At 32.0% G+C, this 11,931-nt stretch overlaps 2 pseudogenes; both read left to right on the top strand.

Annotated features, from left to right (window-relative positions):
- The first annotated feature begins 779 nt into the window (after nucleotides 1–779).
- LOC145292542 (U2 spliceosomal RNA) lies at nucleotides 780–913 on the top strand (annotated as a pseudogene).
- A 6,880-nt stretch (nucleotides 914–7,793) lies between these two features.
- On the top strand, nucleotides 7,794–7,927 carry LOC145292572 (U2 spliceosomal RNA; annotated as a pseudogene).
- Nucleotides 7,928–11,931: the final 4,004 nt, after the last annotated feature.

The following is an 11,931-nucleotide window of genomic DNA, read 5'->3' as shown; positions in this document are numbered from 1 at the left end:
CACACACACACACACACACATTTTCACTTTTATAGATATAATATATAGATTATGCTAGATATATTTCCATATGTCTGAATACCCTATATACAAATTTTCAAATCTGTAGATAAAAAATGTATTGAATATATAGGTTGAGAATTGTTGTCTCTCTCTCTCTCTCTCTCTCTCTCTCTCTCTCTCTCTGGCTACCTCACACACACACACATTTTCACTTTTATAGATATAATAGATAGATTATGCTAGATATATTTCCATATGTCTGAATACCCTATATACAAACTTTCAAATCTGTAGATAAAAAATTTGTTGAGTATATAGGTTGAGAATTGTTCTCTCTCTCTCACACGAAACTGTGCGCTCGGCTTCTTCCCCCCCTTCCCACCCCAAATGCTTGGGAAACTGTGCACTGTTTTTGTTGGTTTTCAAGCTGCCTCTTCCCCCCCCACACACAGTTTAACAGTAGTAGGAGGTCAAGAGAAAGAGGGTGAGAGAGAGAGAAGAGTAAGTTGGTGAGAGAGAGAGAAAAGAGAAAGAGGGTGTTGGTTTTATATTTTTATTATCGTCTAATATTTTGAAAGCTGAATTTCTAATAAAATGTGCATCTATAGGAGATAATGCCTGGGAATGTGTTCCCCCCCCCCACAGTTTAACAGTGGTGTGACGTCAAGAGAAAGAGGGTGAGAGAGAGGGAAGAGTAAGTGGGTGAGAGAGAGAAAGAGAGAGAAAAAAAAGAAAGACGGTGTTGGTTTTGTGAAAAAAGTTGTTATTTACAATTGTTCGCATTCTTGGCCTTTTGGTCAAGATCAAAGTGTAGTATCTGTTCTTCAGATGCTGCACTTCTATTTCTTGTTCTCTTTCGGTGGAGGAGAAATCCTCCACGACTGAGACAATTTTTATTTTTGTACCTTTTCTCCACGTTAAAAAACGACCCTGGTGTCTAACTCTGTCCCGTGGGGAGGCATAGTAAATAGGTACAATTGTTCGCCATTAGTGGATGTTGACGTCACGTCACGTGACATGACTAAGCGTTTTTTTTTTTAGTATGAATAACATTTTTTGTTTTAATTATAAAGTCTACACTTAATTTTATAGAAAATGCTGTATATATAATAGAAAAAAAAAATTACTGGTTTTGTTGGATTCAAGTGGATCCCCCCCCCTCCAGTTTAAGAGATAGCAGGTCACGTGGTAATATACAAAATGGCTAGCGTAAATATAAAGATCGGTTTTTTTATCGACGAATATTTTGAAAGCTGAATTTTTTTTTATTCCTGTACATTTTTTCCTGATATTTTTCGTTAAAACTCTTGTATAAATACTATTTTTAACCAGTTAAATACGTTGGAGACATTGTCATGGAGTTTAATAATCTCTAGAACAAAGCAGAAGAGAAATTACAAAAGTATCGGTAAAACAAAGTGTTTGTTTACATTTGTTCGCCATTACTGGATGTTGACGTCACGTCACGTGACATGACTAAGCGTTTTTGGATTATGTAATATTAACATTAAAATGACAGGTTTTTTGGGGGGCCCCCCTAGGAGAGAAATGATCAGTTCACCCCCTTTTAATGGTCCGTTTGGTGTGGAATTTCGATATTTGTCATGCGGGTGATCAAGGTTCAATATGATACATAATTTGTCAACTTTGGTTGTGTCTGTCAAAAGTTTGAGCTGACGTCACGTCACGTGACACGTATTGAATAACGTTAAAATGACAGGTTTTTTTGGGGGCCCCCCTAGGAGAAAAACGATCAGTTGACCCCTTTCTACTGGTCCGTTTGACGTGAAATTTCGATATTTGTCATCCGGGTGATCAAGGTGCAATATGATACCAAATTTGTCAACTCTGGTTCCGTCTTTCAAAAGTTTTAGCGTTATAAACAAACATACATACATACATACATACATACATACACACCGATTTTTGCCTTTTATATATATAGACTAGCAGGGCTACCCGGCGTTGCTCGGGACCGTATAAACAATGAAAAAACAAAAGCAGATATTGAACATATGTTTGATTCTTAGGGGAGAGGAATCTTTCATCTCTATGTATTATTTGTTTTATCTACCCTAGGACTGGTATTGTTCATGTTTTATCCCTAGCATAGGTAATTTACAGCATGTATATGAAATTGTTTTACCTTAGGGAGAAGAGAACAGGTAATATACAACATAATGTGTCTATATTACATCCCTGGCAACGCCTAGAAACCAGCTAGAACATGTATTTCAGTCAATCTTTATTATATCCTGGGCTATGCCGGGAAACCAGCTAATCTCTTTTTAGTGACTTGACCACCAAAATACCTCCCTAAGTGTGTCCTTTCTTTTGAACTTATTAGATATAGGTATCTAGAAATGTGTGTGAAATTTTGTTGAATGCATTGTTCACTATGATTTTCTTATTGTTCTACACAATATCAACTGTAGCGAAATAACACAGTAAACTTAGTGTAGTGTTAGAATAAAGAGCAAAGGAAAAAATTAGAATCATATTTTGTAATTGCAAATCTAAATTTGCTAGCATGTATCAGTATTTGCCAGGTTGTGGAAATTTGGAACTTATAACATATGTAGTGGCCTTTTCCTAGATACCTATTGCTAAAAATTATACTTTCATTTTGTTAGAAAAATCTCTCTTCAAATGCCCTGCATCATTCAAAATAAAAACAAATATTTTTATAATTGTTTCAGTATATTGCTACACAATGTGAAAGTTTTTAACGTTTGTAAAAAAAATCATGAATGTGCTTATATTGCAAAAAAGAAAATATCAGTGCACAGTATTGAAAGTGTTTGAGATTCAAAAGTCTGTAACATTTCTACTAACTTCATAAGATGTCATGTGAGAAACTGAATTGAATATCAAGACATTATCTGAAGCGTTTTTATTTTGGTGTAACATATGTGTTTACAGTGAACCTTAACTTTTAATAAACAGATTGGTATGCAATGACATAGGCTAAGAATCTTTAAAATATATATAAATTGGAAAAATGTGTGAACAAATGAAAAAAAAATGATCCGCTCCACTTGATGACATCAAGCACAGTAATATTTTAGTGAAGAAAATATGAAATTGATGTTCAGTGATTAGTTTGGATGAATGAGAAAATGTAATTGTTTGATGCATAAAAATAACTCAGTTGCTGTATTTGATATTAAGCAGCAAAATATAGTGATTTGAATATTTGGGAAAACATCAAACCAGATTATGTAAAAAGAAAAAAAAAAGATGAAATTAGAAAATATATATTTTATGTTTATGAGTTCTGCCAATCAAAATTTTGTGGCAGAAATTGGGTGATTACCATGCAATTTTATTTTGGTAAAATTCTTAAATTATTAGAATGTTTATTATAATTTCTAATTAGTGACTTGTTATAATCAAAATCCGCCCTAAAGAGTGTCCTTTCTTTTATTAGGTATCAGAGTAGGTATCAAGATTTCTACTTCTATACAAATGTGATATTTCAGATCTGTACATAAAAAATTTGTTGAATATATAGGTTGAGAATTGTTCTGTGTCGCTCTCTCTCACACACACACGCATTCTCACTTTTATAGATATAATAGATAGATTACTCTAGATATATTTCCATATGTCTGAATACCCTATATACAAATTTTCAAATCTGTAGATAAAAAAATTTGTTGAGTATATAGGTTGAAAATTGTTCTCTCTCTCTCACACACACATTCTCAATTTTAGAGATATAATAGATAGATTATGCTAGATATATTTCCATATGTCTGAATACCCTATATACAAATTTTCTAATCTGTAGATCAAATATTTGTTGAATATATAGGTTGAAAATTGTTCTTACTCTCTCTCTCTCTCTCTCTGGCTACCTCACACACACATTCTAACTTTTATAGATATAATAGATAGATTATGCTAGATATATTTCCATATGTGTGAATACCCTATATACAAATTTTCTAATTTGTAGATAAAAAATTTGTAGAGTGCATAGGTTGAGAATTGTTCTCTCTATCTCTCACACACACACATTCTAACTTTTAAAGATATAATAGATTATGCTAGATATATTTCGATATTTCTGAATACCCTATATATAAAAATTTGTTGAATGTATAGGTTGAGAACTGTTCTCTCTCTCTCTCTCTCTCTCTCTCGCTCACACACACACACATTCTCACTTTTATAGATATAATAGAAAGATTATCCTAGATATATTTCTATTTGTATGAATACTCTATATACACATTTTAAAATCTGTAGATAAAGAATTTGTTGAGTATATGGGTTGAGAATTGTTCTCTCTCTCTCTCTCTCTCTCTCTCTCACACACACACACACATTCTCACTTTTATAGATATAATAGATTATGCTAGATATATTTCCATATGTCTGAATACCCTATATACAAATTTTCAAATCTGTAGATAAAAAATTTGTTGAGTATATAGGTTGAGAATTGTTCTCTCTCTCTCTATCACACACATTCTCACTTTTATAGATATAATAGACAGATTATGCCAGATATATTAAAATATGTCTGAATGCCCAATATACAAATTTTGAAATCTGTAGATAAAAAATTTGTTGTATACATAGGTTGACAATTGTCCTCTCTCTCACACACACACACATTCTCACTTTTATACATATAATAGATAGATTATGCTAGATATATTTCTATATGTCTGAACACCCTATATACAAATGTTCAAATCTGTGGATAAAAAATTTGTTGAATGTATAGGTTGAGAATTTTTATCTCTCTCTTTTTCTCTCTCTCTCTCTCGCTATCTCACACACACGCATTCTCACTTTTATAGATAAAATAGATAGATTATGCTAGATATATTTCCATATGTCTGAATACCCTATATACAAAGTTTCAAATCTGTAGATAAAAAATTTGTTGAATATATAGGTTTAGAATTGTTCTCTCTCTCTCTCACACACACATTCTAACTTTTGTAGTTATAATAGATAGATTATGCTAGATATATTTCCATATGTCTGAATACCCTATATACAAATTTTCTAAACTGTAGGTAAAAAATTTGTTGAGTATGTAGGTTAAGAATTGTTCTCTCTCTCTCTCACACACACACACACACACAAGTTCTCACTTTTATAGATATAATAGATAGATTGTGCTAGATATATTTCTATATGTCTGCCTACCCTATATACAAATTTCCAAATCTGTGCCCAAAAATGTGTGGAATATATAGGTTGAGAATTGTTCTCTCTCTCTCTCTCTCACACATATTCTCACTTTTATAGGTTATATAGGTTGAGAATTTTTTGCTCTTTCCATCACTCACATTCACACTTTTATAGATATAATACATAGATTATGCCAGATATATTTACATATGTCTGAATACCCAATATACACATTTTCAAATCTGTAGATAAAAAATTAGTTGAATATATAGGTTGAGAATTGTTCTCTCTCTCTCTCTTTCTCTCTCTCTCACACACACATTCTCACTTTTATAGATATAATAGATAGATTATGCTAGATATATTTCCATACGTCTGAATACCCTATATCCAAATTTTCTAATATGTAGATAAAAAATTTGTTGAATATATAGGGTGAGAATTTTCCTTCCTCTCTTTCTCTCTCTCTCTTTCTCACACACACACAAGCTGAAAATTGTTCTCTCTCTCTCTCTGACTCTCTCTCTCTCTCTCACTCTCTCTCTCTCTCTCTCACACACACACATGGTCATTTTATAGATATAATAGATAGGTTATGCTAGATATATTTCTATATGTCTGAATACCCTATATACAAATTTTTAAATCTGTAGATAAAAAATTTGTTGAGTATATAGGTTGAGAATTGTTCTTTCTCTCTCTCTCACACACACATTCTCACTTTTATAGATATAATAGATTATGCTAGATATATTTCCAAATGTCTGAATACCCTATATACAAATTTTCAAATCTGTAAAGATAGAATTTGTTGAATATATAGGTTGAGAATTGTTCTCTCTCTCTCTCTTTCACACACATTCTCACTTTTATAGATATAATAGATAGATTATGCTAGATATATTTCCTTATGTCTGAATACCCTATATACAAATTATCAAATCTGTAGATACAAAATTTGTTGAGTATATAGGTTGAGAATTGTTCTCTCTCTCTCTCTCTCTCTCTCACTCACTCACTCACTCACTCACTCACACACACACACACACATTCTACCTTTTATAGATATAATAGATTATGCTAGATATATTTCCATATGTCTGAATACCCTGTATACAAATTTTCAGATCTGTACATAAAAATTAGTTGAATATATAGGTTGAGAATTGTTCTCTCTCTCTCTCTTCTCTCTCTCTCTTTCACACACATTCTCACTTTTCTAGATATAATAGATAGATTATGCTAGATATATTTCCATATGTCTGAATACCCTATATACAAATTTTCTAATCGGTAGATAAAAAATTTGTTGAATATATAGGGTGAGAATTGTACTTACTCTCTCTCTCTCTCTCTCTCTCTCACGCACACATTCTCACTTTTATGGATATAATAGATAGATTATGCTGGATATATTTCCATATGTCTGAATACCCTATATACAAATGGTCAAATCTGTAGATAACAAATTTATTGAATAGATAGGTTGAGAATTGTTCTCTCTCTCTCTCTCGCAACCTTACACACACAACCACACGCAAACATTCTGACTTTTATAGATATAATAGATCGATTATGCTAGATATATTTCCATATGTCTGAATACCCAATATACAAATTTTCAAATCTGTAGGTAAAAAATTTGTTGAATATATAGGTTGAGAATTGTTCTCTCTCTCTCTCACACTCACATTCTCACTTTTATAGATATAATGTATAGATTATGCTAGATATATTTCTATATGTCTGAATACCCTATATACAAAGTTTAAAATCCGTAGATAAAAATACGTTGAGTATATAGGTTGAGAATTGTTCTCTCTCTCTCTTACGCACACACACACACACACACACACACACACACACACACACACACACATTTTCACTTTTATAGATATAATAGATAGATTATGCTAGATATATTTCCATATGTCTGAATACCCTATATACAAATTTTCAAATCTGTAGATAAAAAATGTATTGAATATATAGGTTGAGAATTGTTGTCTCTCTCTCTCTCTCTCTCTCTCTCTCTCTGGCTACCTCACACACACACACATTTTCACTTTTATAGATATAATAGATAGATTATGCTAGATATATTTCCATATGTCTGAATACCCTATATACAAACTTTCAAATCTGTAGATAAAAAATTTGTTGAGTATATAGGTTGAGAATTGTTCTCTCTCTCTCACACGAAACTGTGCGCTCGGCTTCTTCCCCCCCTTCCCACCCCAAATGCTTGGGAAACTGTGCACTGTTTTTGTTGGTTTTCAAGCTGCCTCTTCCCCCCCCACACACACACACAGTTTAACAGTAGTAGGAGGTCAAGAGAAAGAGGGTGAGAGAGAGAGAAGAGTAAGTTGGTGAGAGAGAGAGAAAAGAGAAAGAGGGTGTTGGTTTTATATTTTTATTATCGTCTAATATTTTGAAAGCTGAATTTCTAATAAAATGTGCATCTATAGGAGATAATGCCTGGGAATGTGTTCCCCCCCCCACAGTTTAACAGTGGTGTGACGTCAAGAGAAAGAGGGTGAGAGAGAGGGAAGAGTAAGTGGGTGAGAGAGAGAAAGAGAGAGAAAAAAAAAGAAAGACGGTGTTGGTTTTGTGAAAAAAGTTGTTATTTACAATTGTTCGCATTCTTGGCCTTTTGGTCAAGATCAAAGTGTAGTATCTGTTCTTCAGATGCTGCACTTCTATTTCTTGTTCTCTTTCGGTGGAGGAGAAATCCTCCACGACTGAGACAATGTTTATTTTTGTACCTTTTCTCCACGTTAAAAAACGACCCTGGTGTCTAACTCTGTCCCGTGGGGAGGCATAGTAAATAGGTACAATTGTTCGCCATTAGTGGATGTTGACGTCACGTCACGTGACATGACTAAGCGTTTTTTTTTTTTTAGTATGAATAACATTTTTTGTTTTAATTATAAAGTCTACACTTAATTTTATAGAAAATGATGTATATATAATAGAAAAAAAAAATTACTGGTTTTGTTGGATTCAAGTGGATCCCCCCCCTCCAGTTTAAGAGATAGCAGGTCACGTGGTAATATACAAAATGGCTAGCGTAAATATAAAGATCGGTTTTTTTATCGACGAATATTTTGAAAGCTGAATTTTTTTTTATTCCTGTACATTTTTTCCTGATATTTTTCGTTAAAACTCTTGTATAAATACTATTTTTAACCAGTTAAATACGTTGGAGACATTGTCATGGAGTTTAATAATCTCTAGAACAAAGCAGAAGAGAAATTACAAAAGTATCGGTAAAACAAAGTGTTTGTTTACATTTGTTCGCCATTACTGGATGTTGACGTCACGTCACGTGACATGACTAAGCGTTTTTGGATTATGTAATATTAACATTAAAATGACAGGTTTTTTGGGGGGCCCCCCTAGGAGAGAAATGATCAGTTCACCCCCTTTTAATGGTCCGTTTGGTGTGGAATTTCGATATTTGTCATGCGGGTGATCAAGGTTCAATATGATACATAATTTGTCAACTTTGGTTGTGTCTGTCAAAAGTTTGAGCTGACGTCACGTCACGTGACACGTATTGAATAACGTTAAAATGACAGGTTTTTTTGGGGGCCCCCCTAGGAGAAAAACGATCAGTTGACCCCTTTCTACTGGTCCGTTTGACGTGAAATTTCGATATTTGTCATCCGGGTGATCAAGGTGCAATATGATACCAAATTTGTCAACTCTGGTTCCGTCTTTCAAAAGTTTTAGCGTTACAAACAAACATACATACATACATACATACATACATACACACCGATTTTTGCCTTTTATATATATAGACTAGCAGGGCTACCCGGCGTTGCTCGGGACCGTATAAACAATGAAAAAACAAAAGCAGATATTGAATATATGTTTTATTCTTAGGGGAGAGGAATCTTTCATCTCTATGTATTATTTGTTTTATCTACCCTAGGACTGGTATTGTTCATGTTTTATCCCTAGCGTAGGTAATTTACAGCATGTATATGAAATTGTTTTACCTTAGGGAGAAGAGAACAGGTAATATACAACATAATGTGTCTATATTACATCCCTGGCAACGCCTAGAAACCAGCTAGAACATGTATTTCACTCAATCTTTATTACATCCTGGGCTATGCCGGGAAACCAGCTAATCTCTATTTAGTGACTTGACCACCAAAATACCTCCCTAAGTGTGTCCTTTCTTTTGAACTTATTAGATATAGGTATCTAGAAATTTGTGTGAAATTTTGTTGAATGCATTGTTCACTATGATTTTCTTATTGTTCTACACAATATCAACTGTAGCGAAATAACACAGTAAACTTAGTGTAGTGTTAGAATAAAGAGCAAAGGAAAAAATTAGAATCATATTCTGTAATTGCAAATCTAAATTTGCTAGCGTGTACCAGTATTTGCCAGGTTGTGGAAATTTGGAATTTATAACATATGTAGTGGCCTTTTCCTAGATACCTATTTTTATAATTGTTTCAGTACATTGCTACAAAATGTGACATTTGTTGGCGTTTGTAAAAAAAATCATGAATGTGCTTATATTCCAAAAAAGAAAATATCAGTGCACAGTATTGAAAGTGTTTGAGATTCAAAAGTCTGTAACATTTCTACTAACTTCATAAGATGTCATGTGAGAAACTTAATTGAATATCAAGACATTATCTGAAGCGTTTTTATTTTGGTGTAACGTATGTGTTTACAGTGAACCTTAACTTTTAATAAACAGATTGGTATGCAATGACATAGGCTAGGAATCTTAGACAAAATATATATAAATTGGAAAAATGTGTGAACAAATGAAAAAAAAATGATCCGCTCTACTTGATGACATCAAGCACAGTAATATTTTAGTGAAGAAAATATGAAATTGATGTTCAGTGATTAGTTTGGATGAATGAGAAACTGTAATTGTTTGATGCATAAAAAATAACTCATTTGCTGTATTTGATATTAAGCAGCAAAAAAATAGTGATTTGAATATTTAGGAAAACATCAAATCAGATTATGTAAAAAAAAAAGATGAAATTAGAAAATATATATTTTCTGTTTATGAGTTTTGCCAATCAAAATTTTGTGGCAGAAATTGGGTGATTACCATGCAATTTTATTTTGGTAAAATTCTTAAATTATTTCAATGTTTATTATAATTTCTTATTAGTGACTTGTTATCATCAAAATCCGCCCCAAAGAGTGTCCTTTCTTTTATTAGGTATCAGAATAGGTATCCAGATTTCTACTTCTATACAAATATGATATTGTAGTACAGTAAATGTAAAATTGTTTTTCAAGTATTAGTTTGTAACGTTTGTACTGACTTCATCAGATGTCATGTAAGGAACTGAATTCTATTTAAGACTTTATCTGAAGTGTTTTTATTTTGGTAGATCATGTGTGATTACACTGTAGTAATTGCGCTGATAGCATGTTAATTACAAATGACAAAAGTTAAATCAATTTCTGATTCAGCTACACAATATAAACTAAAGGAAATCAAATTTGCAAAATAAAAGCAATATGTAGTTATGGGTTAGTTTGGAGTTAGAATAAAAAGCCAACAAAACAGTTAGTTTGTATTGTGTAGATTGGTCATTTCTGATAGTATTGAGAGTCGTCAATGAAAATCTTAATTTCTGACAAAATACTGAATGTTTCTTGGATACCCATTCGTAAAAAGTACCTTTTTTGGAAAAAAAAAAAAAAAAAAAAACTCCCCGGATCACCTTCACCACCTTAAAAAAAAAAAACTTTATTCTTCAAAAAATGTGCACATTGTTAGTGTAAAAAACAGATTCGCACCACTTGATGAAATCAAGCATAGTAATATTTTAGTAAAGAAAATATGAAATTGATTTTCAATAATTAGTTTGAATGAATATCAGAAAATGTAATTGTTTGATGCATAAGAAAGAACTCATCTGCTGAATTTGATATTAAGCAGCAAAATATTTCAAAACATAAAAATGTGAAACATAACATGAATACTCTCCGTTGTCACTTGAAAACATTGACCTTGGTAGGAAGTTTATTAGATACTGAAATTGTGGTCTTGGTATGGTGTGCTTAATATTATTGTATGCAAAATTTAAAAACACAAAAGAGGGTACAATCAATATTGAAAAAGTAACATCTGTCACAGAAAATAGTAATTTATAAATGTCAAAAGAAATATTATTCTGTACTTAAAATGTTAAACTTACTGTTAACAATAATTTAAAATGGTGATCAGGATGAGTCCAACAACTTAGTCCTTGAGCTTTCTTATTGGTCATAGTAAAAAGAAATTGTAGTCTTTCAAGTTTGTTGGTCGCATTGGGATTCTTGGAATGTATCAACAGATTCCTGCATATGAATCTTTGTTAATTCCACACAATACAAAATATATATACAAAACAAAGTAAAGCAAAGTATAGGGTTAGTTGTGTCCTCTAATTATCAACCAAGTATATGTATTGCTAAAAAGATAAAAGCACTGGAAATGTTTATTACAAAGTATCAATATTAAATTGTTATCATGAACAACAAATCGAAATAATGATAGATATTTTGTGCTTATACGAAACTGGAATCAAGGATTGTCACCTGTGATTTTATATATGTCAATAGTGCATGCCACTACAAATGATATTAGCCAAATTAAGTTTTGTTTATTTCACCCATTATAAAATATATACACAAAATGCAGTAAACAAAGTTTAGGTTTAGTTAATGATAAGTTTAGGTTCGAGAAATAAGCAAAGAAAAGAAAAAAAGATACATTTGTTTATAGTGTGT

This window comes from Euprymna scolopes, chromosome 13, assembly GCF_053919585.1.
Source record: "Euprymna scolopes isolate OS-2025 chromosome 13, ASM5391958v1, whole genome shotgun sequence".
NCBI lineage: Eukaryota > Metazoa > Mollusca > Cephalopoda > Sepiida > Sepiolidae > Euprymna > Euprymna scolopes.
The sequence above is the reverse complement of the archived record's forward strand: the minus strand, read 5'-3'. Positions and strand labels throughout refer to the sequence as shown.